Source organism: Trachypithecus francoisi, unplaced genomic scaffold, assembly GCF_009764315.1.
Source record: "Trachypithecus francoisi isolate TF-2019V2 unplaced genomic scaffold, Tfra_2.0 Lachesis_group10, whole genome shotgun sequence".
Taxonomy (NCBI): domain Eukaryota; kingdom Metazoa; phylum Chordata; class Mammalia; order Primates; family Cercopithecidae; genus Trachypithecus; species Trachypithecus francoisi.
The window spans coordinates 103,039,792-103,059,112 of NW_022681455.1; positions in this window are offsets into that span (position 1 = coordinate 103,039,792).

The window sequence follows — 19,321 nt, forward strand, 5'->3', positions numbered from 1 at the left end:
GTCTCAAATCCCTGTCTCCCCAGGATTGGTCAATGGTGTGTTATTTAGTTTGTTTGGTGATGTCATGTTTTCCTGAATTGTTGTGATGCTTGTGGGTGTTCATCAGTGTCTTGACATTGAAATGTTAGGTATTTATTGTAGTCTTCACAGTCTGAGATTGTTTACACCCATCCTTCTTGGGAAGGCTTTCCCGTTATTCAAAGGTACTTGGGTTTTGCGATCTAAGTCCTTAGTCACTGCAGCCATAACTGCTTTAGGGAGCAACCCAACCCCATAATGCTGTGGCTCTTGCAGACTGGTAGAGGTACCACCTTGGTGGTCTTGGGTAAGATTCTGAAGAATCTCTTGGAATATCAGGCAGAGATTCTTGTTTTCTTCCCTTAATTTCCCCCAAAGAAATGGAATATCTGTGTCCTGAGCTGCATGAAGCTGGGGTGACACAAGCATCCCTAAGACTACCACTGGGTCTGCACCAGGTCAGATCTGAAGCCAGCACAGCACTGGCTCTCATACAAGGCCTGCTGTGAACACTGCTTGGATATCATCTATGTTCACTCGAGGCCTGGGGGATCTAAAAGGATCTGTACCAATTCCAGGAAGGCTTGTGTTTTTCCCTTCAGGGCAATGATTTCTTTTGACCCCAAGTGGGTCCAGAGATGCCATCTGGGAGCCAGGGCCTAGAGTCAGAAACCTTAGAAATCAATTTGGTTCTTTATTTGACTGCTGCTGAGCTCACACCCAAGCTCCAAGACAAAATTCTGCCTGGCTACTGCCAATGTTCACTCAAGGCTCAAGGCCCAAGCCCTCTTCATTCAGCTTGTGGTTAGTGCCATCAGTTCTCAGTCTGTCCTTTCAGGGAAATGGGCTTCCCTCTGGCCCAGAGCAGGTCCATATATGCCGCCCAGGAGCTTAGGTCTGGAACTGGGGACCCCAGAAGCTCACTTGGTGTTCTATATACTGTGGACAAAATGATACCCAAGTTGCAAGACAAAGTCCACATTACTCTTCTCTCTCCTTCCCTCAGAATTCTCTCCCCTTAGCTACCACACCTGGGAATGTACTGGGTCACACCCAAAGCCAGTACATTTCTGAGTCTCACCTGAGGCCCGTGGTGAGTATTGCTGGGCTACCATCGCTGATTATTCAAGCCCCAAGAACTCTTTAGTCAGCAGGTGATGAATCCTTCCAGGACTGGGTCCTTTCCTTCAAGGCATTAGCTGCCCTTCTGGCCCAGGATGTGTCTAGAAATGTCATTCAGGATATAGGGCCTGGAATGAGGGCCTCTGTACTCTGCCTGGTTTCCCATTCTACCATGGTTGAGCTGGTAACTAAGTTACAAGACAAAGCCCTCTTTACTCTCCCCTCTTCTCTCCTTAAGCAGAGCGAATGGTGTTTCCCTGAGCTGCAAACTATGCTACCTGTGGTTGAGGGAAGGGTGGCATAAGCACTCCTTTGAGTGCCCTTGCTAGTGTCTCACTAGATTGTATGTACCCCCAAGTCCATTGGCAGCAAGCCCAGACAGCACCAGGACTTTCCCAGAAATTGTAGCCTTTGTGTCCTATACTGGCTTTCAAGTTTACTTAGGACCTCACAGCACATTACCCTGTGGTGGTGGGGCTTGCTGAAACTCGGGTTCTGACCACTGGGGTTGGTGATTTGCCTCTGGCTAGGGATGGTCTAAATGCTCCCTCTGTGAGTGCCAGCTGAGTTCTGCCCCTTCTTACTTTCCCCTGTGACAGGGAAGCACTGAGTTCCCCAGCAAAGTCCCACAATCACTGCACTGTCCCTCACACAAGTGCACAGATTCTCTCTCTGCTACACAGCTGCTGCTGGGGGATGAGGGTGGGTGGTGGTGTAGGCAATTCAAGACTGTCTTTACTACCTCTGCAGTGCCTCTTTTCTTAATATATTGTAAAAACTTGGTACTTTGTTTATTCGCCTAATTTTTTGGTTCTTATGTAGGTGCTTTTTTGTGTGGATAGTTGTTCAATTTGATGTTCTTATAGGGAGACAATTGTTGGAGACTTCTATTAAACCACCTTCCCTTCTAATTTCAAATGATATTAAAATTGCCTTCAAGATTATTAAAATTTAAAGATTCTAGGTTGAATTACCATATTTCTACTTATTTTTTGTAGGAGTTCAAGTCTATTTGTACACAAACTCTGAGACACAGATTAGTATACAGAACATTTTAGGGAGTGCTTTCTCACTTCCCTACAAATGTGAGAGTAAGGTAACCAGGATCGGGCAAAGCAAGAAATTGAATGGCAATGCCAAGTTACAAAAGGCCTCAATGTATCCTGTGGGAAGCTCTGGAGCTGGGGTGGCCTTGTAGAATTATCCTGAATTGGGGCAAAGGGAGCAAAGCCTTTATTCACTGCATCAAGGATGCAGGATGATCCCAGGAAAGGATGACTTTGAGAAGATGTCGTGAACTTGGGTGAGTCTTCTTTCCTCAGCTGGGAGCAATCTTCAGAGGAGACCAAGCTACAAGCCTTCAGTCAGCAAAACTGTCATCAGCTGATGGAATGCATGCTCTCCTGATGAGGGGAAGATCTGGGCTAAGCATCAGAGGACCCAATCCACTTCCAAAATTTTTCTAGAATTGCACAACCAGAAGAGATTGTCCTGGAATACACAAGTGGCAGAAATAATGCTGTATCTTAAAAAAGAAAGTAAAGAAAGAAAGAATCATGCATCAACTTTTAATATTTGCAGACTTACCGATATCAGGGCTAGAAAACTGTTTACATCTTAGAATGTCAAAGAATTTCAGTTAGTTAATTATGCTGCAGGTGGGCAGATGTATCTAGGAGTAGATATTTGCAGATGCAAATTGAGAATTTTGCATGTGTAAAGGTAAATAGCTAAAATGATTATTAAAGCACAGTGGAAAATAAAATGATATATAAAATGCAAATGTGTAGTGACAAACACATGGAGGCAATTTGCTTGTGAACTTTGACCTCTACTAGTCGAATGTCTCTGTTTCCTTCTTTGCTCTGTTATTTGCCATAATGAGACTGAGTTTCAGAGTGCAGCTTCCCTGCCCTGCAAGTGACATTCACTTGCCCAGGACACAAGGTTAGCATTTTACAAATTACCACTTCAAAGCAGGAGTCACCATCTGTATGCAATAGAACTGAGATGAGTGTCGTGATAGCAACCCTACCATTTCCTTATTGTCCCATTTCAGATTTTATTAAACAAGTCTGATTTTCTTTGTAGGGGCACAGGCTTTATTAAAGAAGAAAAATGAATTATTCAGAAATTTTGTTTTTTTACTATTTCTTTTATCTGCTCATGAATCTTTGACTATCTAGAACCTGATTCATTAATCCTGCATGCAACTTCATTACTTCAAAGACCCATGCAAATTTATCATCCACTGTATTTTAACTTTGCACACTAATTCTTTCAACTATGCCTCCACATACTTCTGAACATAAAATCAACCTACTCCTAAGCCACTTCCTACCTCTATCCCACCTCTGTTGAATGTCCTTGCCTTCTTTCCTTTAAGCAATGCCATTCATCCATCCATTTATTCATTTTTAAATTATCATATATACATACCTTATCCCTGGCAATATATTGGGCATTAGAATCATAGAAATGAATGAAATATGACTCTTAAGTTTAGTGGGAGGCATACTTCTGTATCAATGAAAAATATATCTAATTGGGTTTTGGAGTTTGTGTAGGAGTATGTCTAATATATTACTAAAAGTATGTATTCCATTAGAGGGAGAAACATTTACAAAGCCTCCATAGTATTAAAAATATGGCAACTTCAGAGAACTGTAAGAGTTTTCTATGATAACAGCACAGAGTACAAGTCAGGGCAGGAGATGAGGACGAAAAGGTAAGCAAGTGCCATCTCATGGCATCTTTACTAAAGCAAATTCTACTTGCTTTAAGTCCCCATTTGAATATATGGAAATGTCAGTTCACATTAATATCTCATCTCTGTATTTTCTTACAGAATCAATTCTAAAAACCTTATATTGAAATATCATATTGTAATCAAATTAGATGTGTATGCTATTTTCTTTGTAGATGATGTATGTTATCTTTGTTTTCCAAAGAGAAAAAGATCAAATATGATCCATTTTTTTTTTGTCAATTAAGTGAAAGTATCTCAATTCAAAACCTTTAGCCACCTAATTCACTCATTGAAAGGCTTGATTTGAGCTTGATATAGAGGCAACTCCTCAGGTTGAAGGAGACTCAAAGCCAGCCCTGTTTAAGTTGTTCATTGTAAGTGATTGATATGTGACTGAACATCAGAGAGTGAAATTAGAGAGCATGGGCTTCACAGGTAAAACACCTATCAGTGGAAGCTCGTACTGCATCTTAAAATGCTATTTTGAACGATCTGTCTCTTAAGGCGGAATGTTGGGTACACAGAAGAGAATCTGAGTCTCTTTAAGGGCATTTGGACCTGGAGCATAATACAAAGCTCTTCAAAATTGGCCTTCCTGCTCGGTGCTGCAGGCACAATAAATGTCCTTCAAAACACCCAATCTGTTATTCTAAGTTGGCTTGAATTACATTGAAAACCAGTTTTCTGGAGGGCAAAACAGCCAAGATGAAATCTGTTGAGAGACACAATTCCATGGATTCTGAAAACTGCCCACGTATAGACCCAACATGTTGCTGTTCTCATGATTCCACTTAACAGATTTTTGTTGCTCTGCTCAAATGCACCCTTCTTAAGGACAGAAAGAATGCGTTATTTTTGTCAAATAAATTTTCCCATGGCAAAAACCGAAGAGCAATATTTTTTCCCCTTCACAAATTAAATAGGAAGAAATTTACAGTTTTTAAGCTCAGCAGTTGGAAAGTCTATGGAGAAATATTATTGAATTCATGTTTCTGGTCTCGTAACAGAATTGAAACAGAGCTAAGTTATCAGTAGACTGACTATTCATTTACAGATGATAACACTGAAGTTCATAAAGTAATATAATTTGCCTGAAGTCACTTGGCTCATATATTAGTCATTACTTAAACTTCATGCTGGTTTTGTGATTTTGTGTGTTTGACTGTGGGTAATTATGTCTCTATGCCCACCACATATGATTATTCTTTGTATTTTCAATTCATGCCAATTTCTAGAAAAATAATCTCTTGAATTGATCTGATTTTTAAGATGTACAAAATCATTCTTAGATGGAATTGAAGATTTTATTTTAAAAGACCATATTGTGAATCAAAATTATGGATTGCACAGTCTTCCAGTTGGCGTGAGACTTTAAAGGAATTATCTCAATCTTTGCTCCCAATAACTCTATCAAGCACAAGAAGTTAGTTTTTAACCTCTTTTTTTTTTTTTTTTTTTTAAATCTTTTTGCTGATAAGGAAATGATGGCTTAGAGAGTTTAAGTAAGTTACCCGTAGCTGCAGGTCTGGCATGCAGTACAGACAATTGGAAATGCTGACCTCTGTTTTAAACCACAGATCTTCCACATAGTAAAACCAATTATAGTATAATAATCAATTATGATTATAGTAACCAATAGGAACAACAGAGTGTGGAGGCACCATAATTAAGGAGCCTGTGGGATTCTATATGAAAGACAAATTGACCAAGCCTGGGATCCCAGGCAGACTTGCGAGAGGAGAGGGTGCCTAAGCAACCAAAAGGATAATTTGTTTTGTTTTGTTTTGTTTTTGGAGAGAGGTGTGTGCAAGGATATAGAGAAGCAAGTGAAAAAAATGAATTTCAGGAATTTCAAACTAATCCTTATGGTAAGAGTAAAGTTTGGAGGGAAATTCAGGGGAGTGTAGCAAAAAATGAAATGAAAGGTGGGTAGAGGCCAGAGTATGAAGAGATATGTGATTCTTACTTTATTCCAAAGTCTATGAAAGTTATTGAATAGCTTTATACAGCTATGTTGCATCTTCCTGTATTTTAGGAAGATCATTCTAGCAGCAGCGTAGAAGATAGAGTGGAGGCATAAGGATGAACATAGTCATTATAAATAATCACCACCCAGCAGGGCTTGTCAGCTCTGCTTGGGGGGAATGAGGTGGAGAACTGCTGAAAGTCGTAAGTTCAGATCAGCTTGTAGAATCCCTGAGCCACAGGGTGTCCTGATATCTTGAGAAAATCATTTCGACCAAAACTGTGGTGCCATCGTCCATTTATTTTGCATTTTTTAGACATTCCCAGGAGACTGTCTTAACATGAGGGAAATCTGACTTAACACAAAATATACCGTCAATTTATTTTTCACTTCTGTTTATAAGATATTGGGTTAGTGAGCAACATGCCATGTATTGCAGTTTGAATTTGAACAAGAAATAGATTTTCTTTTAATGTTATTTATCTCCGCAATGGGATATATCAGATTTCAAATAACAAATAATATTTTGGAGCAAGATGGCCGAATAGGAACAGCTCCAGTCTCCAACTCCCAGCGCGAGCGACACAGAAGACCGGTGATTTCTGCATTTTCAACTGAGGTACTGGGGTCATCTCTCTAGGGAGTGCCGGACAATCGGTGCGGGTCAGCTGCTGCAGCCTGACCAGCGTGAGCTGAAGCAGGGCGAGGCATCGCCTCACCTGGAAGTGCAAGGGGGAAGGAAATCCCTTTTCCTAGCCAGGGGAACTGAGACACACACCACCTGGAAAATCGGGTAACTCCCACCCCAATACTGCGCTTTAAGGAAACAGGCACACCAGGAGAATATATCCCACACCTGGCCGGGAGGGTCCCACGCCCACGGAGCCTCCCTCACTGCTAACACAGCCGTCTGCTGCGATCTATCCGCAAGGCAGCAGCGAGGCTGGGGGAGGGGCGCCCGCCATTGCTGAGGCTTAAGTAGGTAAACAAAGCCACTGGGAAGCTCGAACTGGGTGGAGCTCACAGCAGCTCAAGGAAGCCTGCCTGTCTCTGTAGACTCTACCTCTGCGGACAGCGCACAGCTGCAGTCCATTAGGGGAAAGAGTGGGCCGCTGCAGACCCGAACGACTCTGTCTGACGGCTTTGGGGAGAGCCGTGGATCTCCTAACGGAGGTTGAGATCTGAGAACGGACAGACTGCCTGCTCAGGTGGGTCCCTGACCCCTGAGTAGCCTAGCTGGGAGACATCCCCCACTAGGGGCAGTCTGATACCCCACACCTCACAGGGTGGCGTCACCCCTGAGAGGAAACTTCCAAAGAAAGAATCAGACAGGTACACTCGCTGTTCAGCAATATTCTATCTTCAGCAACCTCTGCTGCTGATACCCAGGCAAACAGGGTCTGGAGTGGACCTCAAGCAATCTCTAACAGACCAACAGACAGTCCTTCTGACTGTCAGACGGAAAACTATCAAACAGGAAGGACACCTATACCAAAACCCCATCAGTACGTCACCATCATCAAAGTCCAGAGACAGAAAAAACCACAAAGATGGGGAAGAAGCAGGGCAGAAAAGCTGGAAATTCAAAAAATAAGAGCGCATCTCCCCCTGCAAAGGAGCGCAGCCCATCGCCAGCAACGGATCAAAGCTGGTCAGAGAATGACTTTGACGAGATGAGAGAAGAAGGCTTCAGTCCATCAAACCTCTCAGAGCTAAAGGAGGAATTACGTACCCAGCGCAAAGAAACTAAAAATCTTGAAAAAAAAGTGGAAGAATTGACAGCTAGACTAATTAATGCAGAGAAGATCATAAACGAAATGACAGAGATGAAAACCATGACACGAGAAATACGTGACAAATGCACAAGCTTCGGTAACCGACTCGATCAACTGGAAGAAAGAGTATCAGCGATTGAGGATCAAATGAATGAAATGAAGCGAGAAGAGAAACCAAAAGAAAAAAGAAGAAAAAGAAATGAACAAAGCCTGCAAGAAGTATGGGATTATGTAAAAAGACCAAATCTACGTCTGATTGGGGTGCCTGAAAGTGAGGGGGAAAATGGAACCAAGTTGGAAAACACTCTTCAGGATATCATCCAGGAGAACTTCCCCAACCTAGTAGGGCAGGCCAACATTCAAATTCAGGAAATACAGAGAACGCCACAAAGATACTCCTCCAGAAGAGCAACTCCAAGACACATAATTGCCAGATTCACCAAAGTTGAAATGAAGGAAAAAATCTTAAGGGCAGCCAGAGAGAAAGGTCGGGTTACCCACAAAGGGAAGCCCATCAGAATAACAGCAGACCTCTCGGCAGAAACTCTACAAGCCAGAAGAGAGTGGGGGCCAATATTCAACGTTCTTAAAGAAAAGAATTTTCAACCCAGAATTTCATATCCAGCCAAACTAAGCTTCATCAGTGAAGGAGAAATAAAATCCTTTACAGATAAGCAAATGCTTAGAGATTTTGTCACCACCAGGCCTGCCTTACAAGAGACCTGAAGGAAGCCCTAAACATGGAAAGGAACAACCGGTACCAGCCATTGCAAAAACATGCCAAAATGTAAAGACCATCGAGGCTAGGAAGAAACTGCATCAACTAACGAGCAAAATAACCAGTTAATATCATAATGACAGGATCAAGTTCACACATAACAATATTAACCTTAAATGTCAATGGACTAAATGCTCCAATTAAAAGACACAGACTGGCAAACTGGATAAAGAGTCAAGACCCATCAGTCTGCTGTATTCAGGAGACCCATCTCACATGCAGAGACATACATAGGCTCAAAATAAAGGGATGGAGGAAGATCTACCAAGCAAATGGAGAACAAAAAAAAGCAGGGGTTGCAATCCTAGTCTCTGATAAAACAGACTTTAAACCATCAAAGATCAAAAGAGACAAAGAAGGCCATTACATAATGGTAAAGGGATCAATTCAACAGGAAGAGCTAACTCTCCTAAATATATATGCACCCAATACAGGAGCACCCAGATTCATAAAGCAAGTCCTTAGAGACCTACAAAGAGACTTAGACTCCCATACAATAATAATGGGAGACTTCAACACTCCACTGTCAACATTAGACAGATCAACGAGACAGAAAGTTAACAAGGATATCCAGGAATTGAACTCATCTCTGCACCAAGCGGACCTAATAGACATCTATAGAACTCTCCACCCCAAATCAACAGAATATACATTCTTCTCAGCACCACATCGCACTTATTCCAAAATTGACCACATAATTGGAAGTAAAGCACTCCTCAGCAAATGTACAAGAACTGAAATTATAACAAACTGTCTCTCAGACCACAGTGCAATCAAACTAGAACTCAGGACTAAGAAACTCAATCCAAACCGCTCAACTACATGGAAACTGAACAACCTGCTCCTGAATGACTACTGGGTACATAACGAAATGAAAGCAGAAATAAAGATGTTCTTTGAAACCAATGAGAACAAAGATACAACATACCAGAATCTCTGGGACACATTTAAAGCAGTGTGTAGAGGGAAATTTATAGCACTAAATGCCCACAAGAGAAAGCAGGAGAGATCTAAAATGACACTCTAACATCACAATTAAAAGAACTAGAGAGGCAAGAGCAAACACATTCAAAAGCTAGCAGAAGGCAAGAAATAACTAAGATCAGAGCAGAACTGAAGGAGATAGAGACACAAAAAACCCTCCAAAAAATCAATGAATCCAGGAGTTGGTTTTTTGAAAAGATAACAAAATGACAGACCGCTAGCTAGACTAATAAAGAAGAAAAGAGAGAAGAATCAAATAGACGCAATAAAAAATGATAAAGGGGATATCACCACCGACCCCACAGAAATACAAACAACCATCAGAGAATACTATAAATGCCTCTACGCAAATCAACTAGAAAATCTAGAAGAAATGGATAATTTCCTGGACACTTACACTCTCCCAAGACTAAACCAGGAAGAAGTTGAATCCCTGAATAGACCAATAGCAGGCTCTGAAATTGAGGCAACAATTAATAGCCTACCCACCAAAAAAAGTCCAGGACCAGATGGATTCACAGCTGAATTCTACCAGAGGTACAAGGAGGAGCTGGTACCATTCCTTCTGAAACTATTTCAATCAATAGAAAAAGAGGGAATCCTCCCTAACTCTTTTTATGAGGCCAACATCATCCTGATACCAAAGCCTGGCAGAGACACAACAAAAAAGAGAATTTTAGACCAATATCCCTGATGAACATCGATGCAAAAATCCTCAATAAAATACTGGCAAACCGGATTCAGCAGCACATCAAAAAGCTTATCCACCATGATCAAGTGGGCTTCATCCCTGGGATGCAAGGCTGGTTCAACATTCGCAAATCAATAAACGTAATCCAGCATATAAACAGAACCAAAGACAAGAACCACATAATTATCTCAATAGATGCAGAAAAGGCTTTTGACAAAATTCAACAGCCCTTTATGCTAAAAACGCTCAATAAATTTGGTATTAATGGAACGTACCTCAAAATAATAAGAGCTATTTATGACAAACCCACAGCTAATATCATACTGAATGGGCAAAAACTGGAAAAATTCCCTTTGAAAACTGGCACAAGACAGGGATGCCCTCTCTCACCACTCCTATTCAACATAGTGTTGGAAGTTCTAGCTAGGGCAATCAGGCAAGAGAAAGAAATCAAGGGTATCCAGTTAGGAAAAGAAGAAGTCAAATTGTCCCTGTTTGCAGATGACATGATTGTATATTTAGAAAACCCCATAGTCTCAGCCCAAAATCTCCTTAAGCTGATAAGCAACTTCAGCAAAGTCTCAGGATACAAAATAATGTGCAAAAATCACAAGCATTCTTATACACCAGTAACAGACAAGCAGAGAGCCAAATCAGGAATGAACTTCCATTCACAATTGCTTCAAAGAGAATAAAATACCTAGGAATCCAGCTTACAAGGGATGTAAAGGACCTCTTCAAGGAGAACTACAAACCACTGCTCAGTGAAATCAAAGAGGACACAAACAAATGGAAGAACATACCATGCTCATGGATAGGAAGAATCAATATCGTGAAAATGGCCATACTGCCCAAGGTGATTTATAGATTCAATGCCATCCCCATCAAGCTACCAATGACTTTCTTCACAGAATTGGAAAAAACTGCTTTAAAGTTCATATGGAACCAAAAAAGAGCCCGCATTGCCAAGACAATCCTAAGTCAAAAGGACAAAGCTGGAGGCGTCACGCTACCTGACTTCAAACTATACTACAAGGCTACAGTAACCAAAACAGCATGGTACTGGTACCACAACAGAGATATAGACCAATGGAACAGAACAGAGTCCTCAGAAATAATACCACACATCTACAGCCATCTGATCTTTGACAAACCTGAGAGAAACAAGAAATGGGGAAAGGATTCCCTATTTAATAAATGGTGCTGGGAAAATTGGCTAGCCATAAGTAGAAAGCTGAAACTGGATCCTTTCCTTACCCCTTATACGAAAATTAATTCAAGATGGATTAGAGACTTAAATGTTAGACCTAATACCATAAAAACCCTAGAAGAAAATCTAGGTAGTACCATTCAGGACATAGGCATGGGCAAGGACTTCATGTCTAAAACACCAAAAGCAACGGCAGCAAAAGCAAAAATTGACACATGGGATCTAATTAAACTAAAGAGCTTTTGCACAGCTAAAGAAACTACCATCAGAGTGAACAGGCAACCTACAGAATGGGAAAAAATTTTTGCAACCTACTCATCTGACAAAGGGCTAATATCCAGAATCTACAAAGAACTCAAACAAATATACAAGAAAAAAACAAACAACCCCATCAAAAAGTGGGGAAAGGATATGAACAGACATTTCTCAAAAGAAGACATCCATACAGCCAACAGACACATGAAAAAATGCTCATCATCACTCGCCATCAGAGAAATGCAAATCAAAACTACAATGAGATACCATCTCACACCAGTTAGAATGGCAATCATTAAGAAGTCAGGAAACAACAGGTGTTGGAGAGGATGTGGAGAAATAGGAACACTTTTACACTGTTGGTGGGATTGTAAACTAGTTCAACCATTATGGAAAACAGTATGGCGATTCCTCAAGGATCTAGAACTAGATGCACCATATGACCCAGCCATCCCACTACTGGGTATATACCCAAAGGATTATAAATACTCTACTACAAAGACACATGCACACGTATGTTTATTGCGGCACTATTCACAATAGCAAAGACTTGGAATCAACCCAAATGTCCATCTGTGACAGACTGGATTAAGAAAATGTGGCACATATACACCATGGAATACTATGCAGCCATAAAAAAGGATGAGTTTGCATCCTTTGTAGGGACATGGATGCAGCTGGAAACCATCATTCTTAGCAAACTATCACAAGAAGAGAAACCAAACACCGCATGTTCTCACTCATAGGTGGGAACTGAACAATGAGATCACTTGGACTCGGGAAGGGGAACATCACACACTGGGGCCTATCATGGGGAGGGGGGAGGAGGAGGGATTGCATTGGGGAGTTATACATGATATAAAAGTCATGCACATGTACCCTAGAACTTAAAGTATAATAAAAAAAAAAAAAAAAAAAAAAAAAAAACAAATAATATTTTGTTGCAGTTTCTCTCTTTGGCAGTGTTGTGGTCTATATATTTTTCATCACTATAATTAGTCTTTCATCTTAAACAGAGTGATAATTCATTGCATGACATTCAGTCAGAAGTTTTGTTGTTCTTGATAAGGCAAAGCTTATTGTTAGGAAAAAGGGGGGAAAGTCTAATTTGCTAGAAGAGAACAGAGTATAAAAATAACATTATCCATTCAGTTGGATTGAAATCTTGGCAGCTGCTCTTCAAAAATGTTGCTGACATGGTTTATATTATATTAAAATTCAGAATTACTGCATTTTCATCAGTTTCTCTGTCTACAGCTGGCATATCATGTTGTCAGCATCTTGGGATTTACAAGCCAATGTACATTGTAAGAATGTTCCTTTAAATGGACATTTTTGTAAGCATGTTTTCTAGTTGATATGCTATGGAATTTTAAAGTGTAAACATATGTTATGAAAGTCAAAATGCTTTAAAGTGTAAGTGGAATGCATGAGTTGGGTTTTCTTAGCTCAATTTTCATAAGATTTGCTTAAAAGCAAAATAGTTCCTCTGGGATGATTTTAAAATGTCTTTTAATTTTCAAAGACATTGATTATTTCAATGAGAAAAATTGTTAAAAGATAAACTTTGAATAATGCATCCAAAAAGCTAAATTATTCTAAAATGGGTGTAAAAAGTTTCTGGCACTCAGAAAAATACTATCATATAAAACATTTGCCATCTATAATACTATAATAATATATGGTGTCATTTTCATAGAATTATTAGTCTCACACATTAGATGGAGAAACTGCTACTAATAACATAAACACAGTTTGGAGAATGTTGGATTTTAATGTATTGTTAGTATGTATTTTCTGTGACTAATTTAGAGTTCTTTGGAAACTATAATCAATTCTAAGAACTTGACAATTTCATAAGGCTTTCGATAATGTTAAAATATGTATACTTACACGTGGATCCTGCAGATATTTATAAGCACTTATGTGGTTATGATGATAAAACTAAATTAGCATATTCATCTCGACTTTAGAGGATTCTTAAAAATTGGATTTGAGGCTAAATAAAGTGAATTTCTTTGTAGATTGAAAATGCTGGAAGGAACTTGGATTGTACCTGAAAAGCATGGCAGATGAAATTTTGGATTTGAAAATAGTGGTGTTGACTTTTCATAATGTCCATTTAGAATGCATATATGAAAGATCTAGAAACACTGCAGAACTGTTTACCATTTCCTGTAAAAGGGAAGTGCATAGTGGACACAGCCAGAATGCATGGAGCCCAGACTCTAACAGAACACCTGATGCTTGCACCTGATACTCTGATGCTTGTACTCTGTCCCAAAGCTGGCTGCCTCCTATCTTAAACACACACACACACACACACACACACACACACACACACACACACATTACTGGCTCTTCTTTCCACAATTGCCTAAGGATATGACATTAAATTGGTCTCTTTATTATATATACTAGCAACTGCCTAATCTCTCATTATGACTCCAGAAAGAAGCCGTTAATATTTCTACCACCAGTAAGCAAAGCTACAAGTGAACTAGAAAAGTCAGGTGCACCATTCCAATAGCTCAGTGTCCATTTTCAGCATGAATACAAATGGCTTTGTGAAATCAAGATGTTAATGGAAACTTTGCTAAAGCTGAGATTTTTTTCCGCCCTCAGAGAGACTGTAATAATTGTATTTCAATAGAATTGATATCATTAATTTATAATTATTACTTTCTTTAGTTGGAAAATATGCATGTGAAAGTTTTGGCCAAAGTGCACTCTCAGGAGGAAAATTACAACACTTCGCAATCAATAACAACTGGGCTTTTGGAATCTCTCCTTGGTTTTCATTAGCTGGAAGGAGAGCACATTTAAAGGAATGCTAACAAGTATTGATGTTTAAATTTGATTTATCAATGCTATTTAAATGTATACCTGCACTGTGCTGAGTTTATTTTTCTACATTAAAGATTATTCAGTGATATCTCCTGGGGTAAGACAACTTCTAAACAAGATAAAGCACCCTGTGAATTAATTTATTTCAGAAAAACAAGGAAACGTAATTTGTGTCTTCTTTTCATTAAATTATCCTTTAGTATATTGATTTAACAGGAACCAAAAACTTATTTGGCTAAGGAAACAAAACACAGACACGGCACTCTGTCACTTTGGTGACTCCTTTTTCTACTGAGGAAAAAATGCATGTGTGGGTGTGTACATATGTATTGTGTTGTGAATGTGTGTTTGTGTGTAGTTCTCTGTGTTCATCATATTATAGGTGCTGTTTTATATGAGAAAAACACTGTTCACTTCCATTCAAAAACAGACGAAAGAAGCATAGTCAGTTAATACTTGCGACCTGGCCCCTTGCATTTTGATTATACTCTGCATAAATGATAAAATTATCGTGATTACATCATGAAATCAAATAATAAGAATTGACTACCATTGGCAAGTCAGGGTGTACAAACACCCTGCGAGACCATCTGGGTTCCCAAATAACAGCAATTTTTCCAACCCTTTAAATCAACAACTAACCATGATAGGAGAGAATTTGAAAACCAAGACAAGTTTAACATGTATTGGAATAACTGTGTGTGTGTGTGTGTATTAAGACTTTATTAATCTGTTAATTTTATCTGTACCAAAAAGATGTAAATTACTATTTACTCAGGAAACATTTAGTCTTGTGAACTTGAATAGGTGAACCGTTATTAAATTTAGTCTCTCAAGAGCACTTACATCCTGATGGTAGCACAGAGACCAAGTCTGTATAAACTATTATTACATGTGAACAAAACTAACTTCTGTAATTAACTTACAATATTATACATAAGGCTCCAGTTACAGTAAAATCCAATTTTCCATAGTATACACACTAGGCAGCTTTACTGAATATTAGATTTTAATGAGATTTATGACCTTACTCATAATTTATTTTTTAAGTTGGAAAAGTTTTGGTTAAAGTTCAAGGCGGTATCTTGAAGCATGAAAAAAAAATCTATACCAAGCTTTTCTTAAAGACATTTTAGAATGAATTCTGAAAACAAGAAGGGGCTTATTTGATTCTCAGAATATCTCATTGAAATTATTCTTGCTTTAACATGGAAGAATTCCCTGTTGACAATAAGGAAGTGTTCCATGCTTGTCCTTGGCTGAAGAATGATAGTTTATGATTCTTTTCCTCTCATTGGTTATCTAGCAGCTTTAATTCATGGAACTATCTAGTCCAGCAAGTCTCAAATTTGCATGTGCTTAAAAATCACTTGGGAATCTTGTCAAAATCCAGATTCTAATTCAGTAGGTCTGGGGTGGGACTCTCAAATCTGAATTTCTAATAAATGAGGCTGATGCTGCCGGTTGGAGGACCACGTTTGGAGTAAAAAGTGTCTAGTACATACTAAAGATGATTCATGTTCTTCTCCTCATTTTTCAAATGAGGAAAATGAGACTCAAAGAGATACACAACACCTTTCTATATGTGATTCTTCACCATGGCTATTTATTAGAATCACCTGAAGAGTGTTTGAAACATAAGAGACTGAGGCCTCACTCTAGACCAGCAAAACCAGAATCCCTGGGGAAATCTGTGATTTTTTTTTTTTTTTTTTTTTTTCATAACTTCTTCGATGCAGTGAGGGTTAAGGATCACTGTATAGGTCTCACAGCCAATTAGTGAAAAGGCCGAGTTTAATGGTAGACTGACTGATTGGCAGCCTGATTGATTCATGATTGATTTCTGCTTACACTCAGCATATATTTGTTGAATTATGCCCCAGATGCCTTTGAGAGCCTTTAACATACAGTGTCCTCGTTCTTTAGATCTCAATAAACGTTATCTTTTCGGAAAGGTCTTCCTTGAGCATAATATCTAAAATGGCTATTCCTTTCTTATGAGGTCATCACATCATTCTGTTCTATGTCTTTTAAAATAATGTATTATCATTATCTAAAATTATATATATATATACACACACACATATATTTCTGTATTAAAAACCAGAGATGCCTTGTCCCTGTTCACTTTCATATCTTGCACTTAATAGGCTCAGAGTCAATATTTCTTTGACAAACTACATTTAAAAGGAAGCAATACAGTTAAGCAGCTGCAAGTATGAGTTTTAAAAAGAAAGAAATTAATTGTGTTTCTTTGGACATTTTCCTTATATCCCAATAGCTTTGCTTACCACATCTGTAAATAGCATATACCTCATACAATTTTTGCAATATTAAAAGAAAGGATTTGTGCATAGTGTTCAAGCCTTTGCCTGATATCCAGAAAACATTCAGTAAACAATACTATTGTAATCTTAATTAATGACCACAAAATTTCTGTACATTTCATATTGTAATCCTCATTTAACAACTGGGAAAATACATCCATTAAAAAGATATCATTTGCTCAAGATCACAAATACAACTTTTGAGGTTTGACCTCAAAGCTAAGCCTAAAAGCTAAAAGAACCTAAAAGCTCATATGTTTAAAACTCTGTGCAAGACCCTTCTACTCATGTTTTCTGGTTACAACCTCACATCAGATGAGCCACCTTTTGACTTCTAATCCAGTGTTCTTTTGACTATACCACTGTGTTGTTTGATTGGCAGCAGAGAATGTTGCTTTTCTCCAGGTACACTAATGAGTGGGTTCATCAGTTGGTGTCCAATTCCAAAACCCATTGGTGAAACCAAGGTTTATATGTGAGGCAAAGATCTGAGCTACAATACGTCTTGCTACTGCCATGTATCAAGCACCCATCAATCCTCAGTGAACCCCTGTGATATAAGTACAGCAAGTCTCAATTCATAAATGAAGATATTAGATGTCAGACAAGGGAAGTGAATTAGCCAGGCTATTATAACCGGTAAGACCAGAGGTAGGATTGAAACCGAAGGCTGTGAGTAATAAAAAAAAAAAAGTTTGGTTTCGGGATGGAATGATTACACTTCATAGATGGTAAGAGTCTGCTCTTTGTGAGATGGAGAACATATGGAAATCACTTATTTTTTTGGTCATTACTTTGGAGTCCTCCCAATTTTTGTAGAGAAATTTACCATGCAATAAAAACCTCATAAAATGTGATAGTTTCCTAAACAGAAAGCAAGGGGGATCCAGTGAAGGAGTTGAAATGCATTCAACATTGTGTATTTGTGTGTGTGTGTGCATGCACGTGTGTGCTTAAATATACTGAGTTTGCAGTAAAATGTCAACCCCATAAAAGAGGTTACTGTAGGAGATACAGTTCTTAGACTCAGGAAACTCAAATTAACAGGCACAATTTTATTGAAATATGTCTGGTATAAAAATGAACAGATGTGTGCTGTAGCCAAGGTAGAAACCTTGTGAAATAGGATGTCCATTTCCCTGAAGTCATTTGAGAAAGCCTTACAGAGAAAGTGACATGTCATTTGCTTCTTAATTTTGGAGTAGTCAGAACTCATTTTAAGGGTATCCCCGTTAGAAAAAAAAAAAAAAAAAACATGCAAAATCATGGCATATGAAAGAGTCGGAGTGTTTGAGGAACAGGAAGAAATAGTCTGTGGCTACAGCAGAGGGTGCGTGGGGGGAGTGCATAAAATGAAAGAAAACTTAGAATTTTATCAATAACATACTTTTTTAAGTTAAAAATAATTCCTTCTGCAAACTTACAAGTGAGATGCTCTCTCCTCTTTCCGCCTGCCGTTGTACAGCAGGAAGGCACCATAAGAAATATGCTATAAATTCTGCATGCATAGGTTAACGTTACTACACAGTTTTGAGAGCTGCTAATACAGCAACATTTTAGAACATCTTAAAAGATTTTTTAAAATTTATTTTTCATATGTAAGGGATTGACATTTGCCCCCTTTTCTTTACTTTCTGCTTGCTACTCTGTCCATATTTACCCAGCTCTCTTACAGGTTTGAAGAATCAGTTTACATATGGCCAAGAAAGAATACAAAGATTTGGAAAGTCTCTGAAAGAGAACCTAATAAAATCCTACCTCCCCGCAGAAGCTGAGAAAGTCTGCAGCTTGTGAAGGGCCGAGATCCCCACTGAGCCCGAAGAGGTCCCATCACTCTGTATCCCCGTCCCAGGGACTGCCTTTGACTCAACCCATTCCTGAAATAAGCCCTCTATAGTAAAAGGTCTGTTCTTACCTATGAGTTCTGCAGTGAGTCCCACAGTCATATTATAGAAATATTGGGCTCCTGGGGTGTGCCACCCCCAACCTAAAATAATTTGCTTTGATATCAGAAAAAATATGTTTTAATTATGACTTTCTGACATTTTTTACTGGGTAAACTCAAGAAGGCTGATTAACCACTCTGGACTGTGATATCATTAACTACCCCAAATTAGGATGTTTTATTTCTTACAAGATTGGTGCAGAGACTAGCTGAAATATGCAAAGTGTCTCATGCAGTACAAGTCAAAGAATAAGGTATTCAATTAATGGTGATTTTAATAAAATATATTGATAATGGGAGGAAATCGAGAAAGATGAAGGAAAAGAAAAGATTTGAAGGGAACATGAGTGTCTGCTAAAGTAGTGCTAGGAACTGTTCCTATACTTTGATCAGTCATTGTACAAGCTGGACTTCTGCTTTGGTTTCACATTGTGATTTTTTTCCTTAGACGTTTTGTCCTGAAAACCAGAATATGGAATATTCTCCCACCAGGCTATGCCCTGCTGATTTTTTCTTCTTAGGAGTCAGGCTCCAATTCCTGGACGCCTAAATACTATTTGTGATTCCTGGACCCCTAAATACTATTTGGAAGCCTCTTTTCAAAGGCTTCTAAAAAACACAAATCATTTATCCAACCAGTTTTAAATGTTAGGT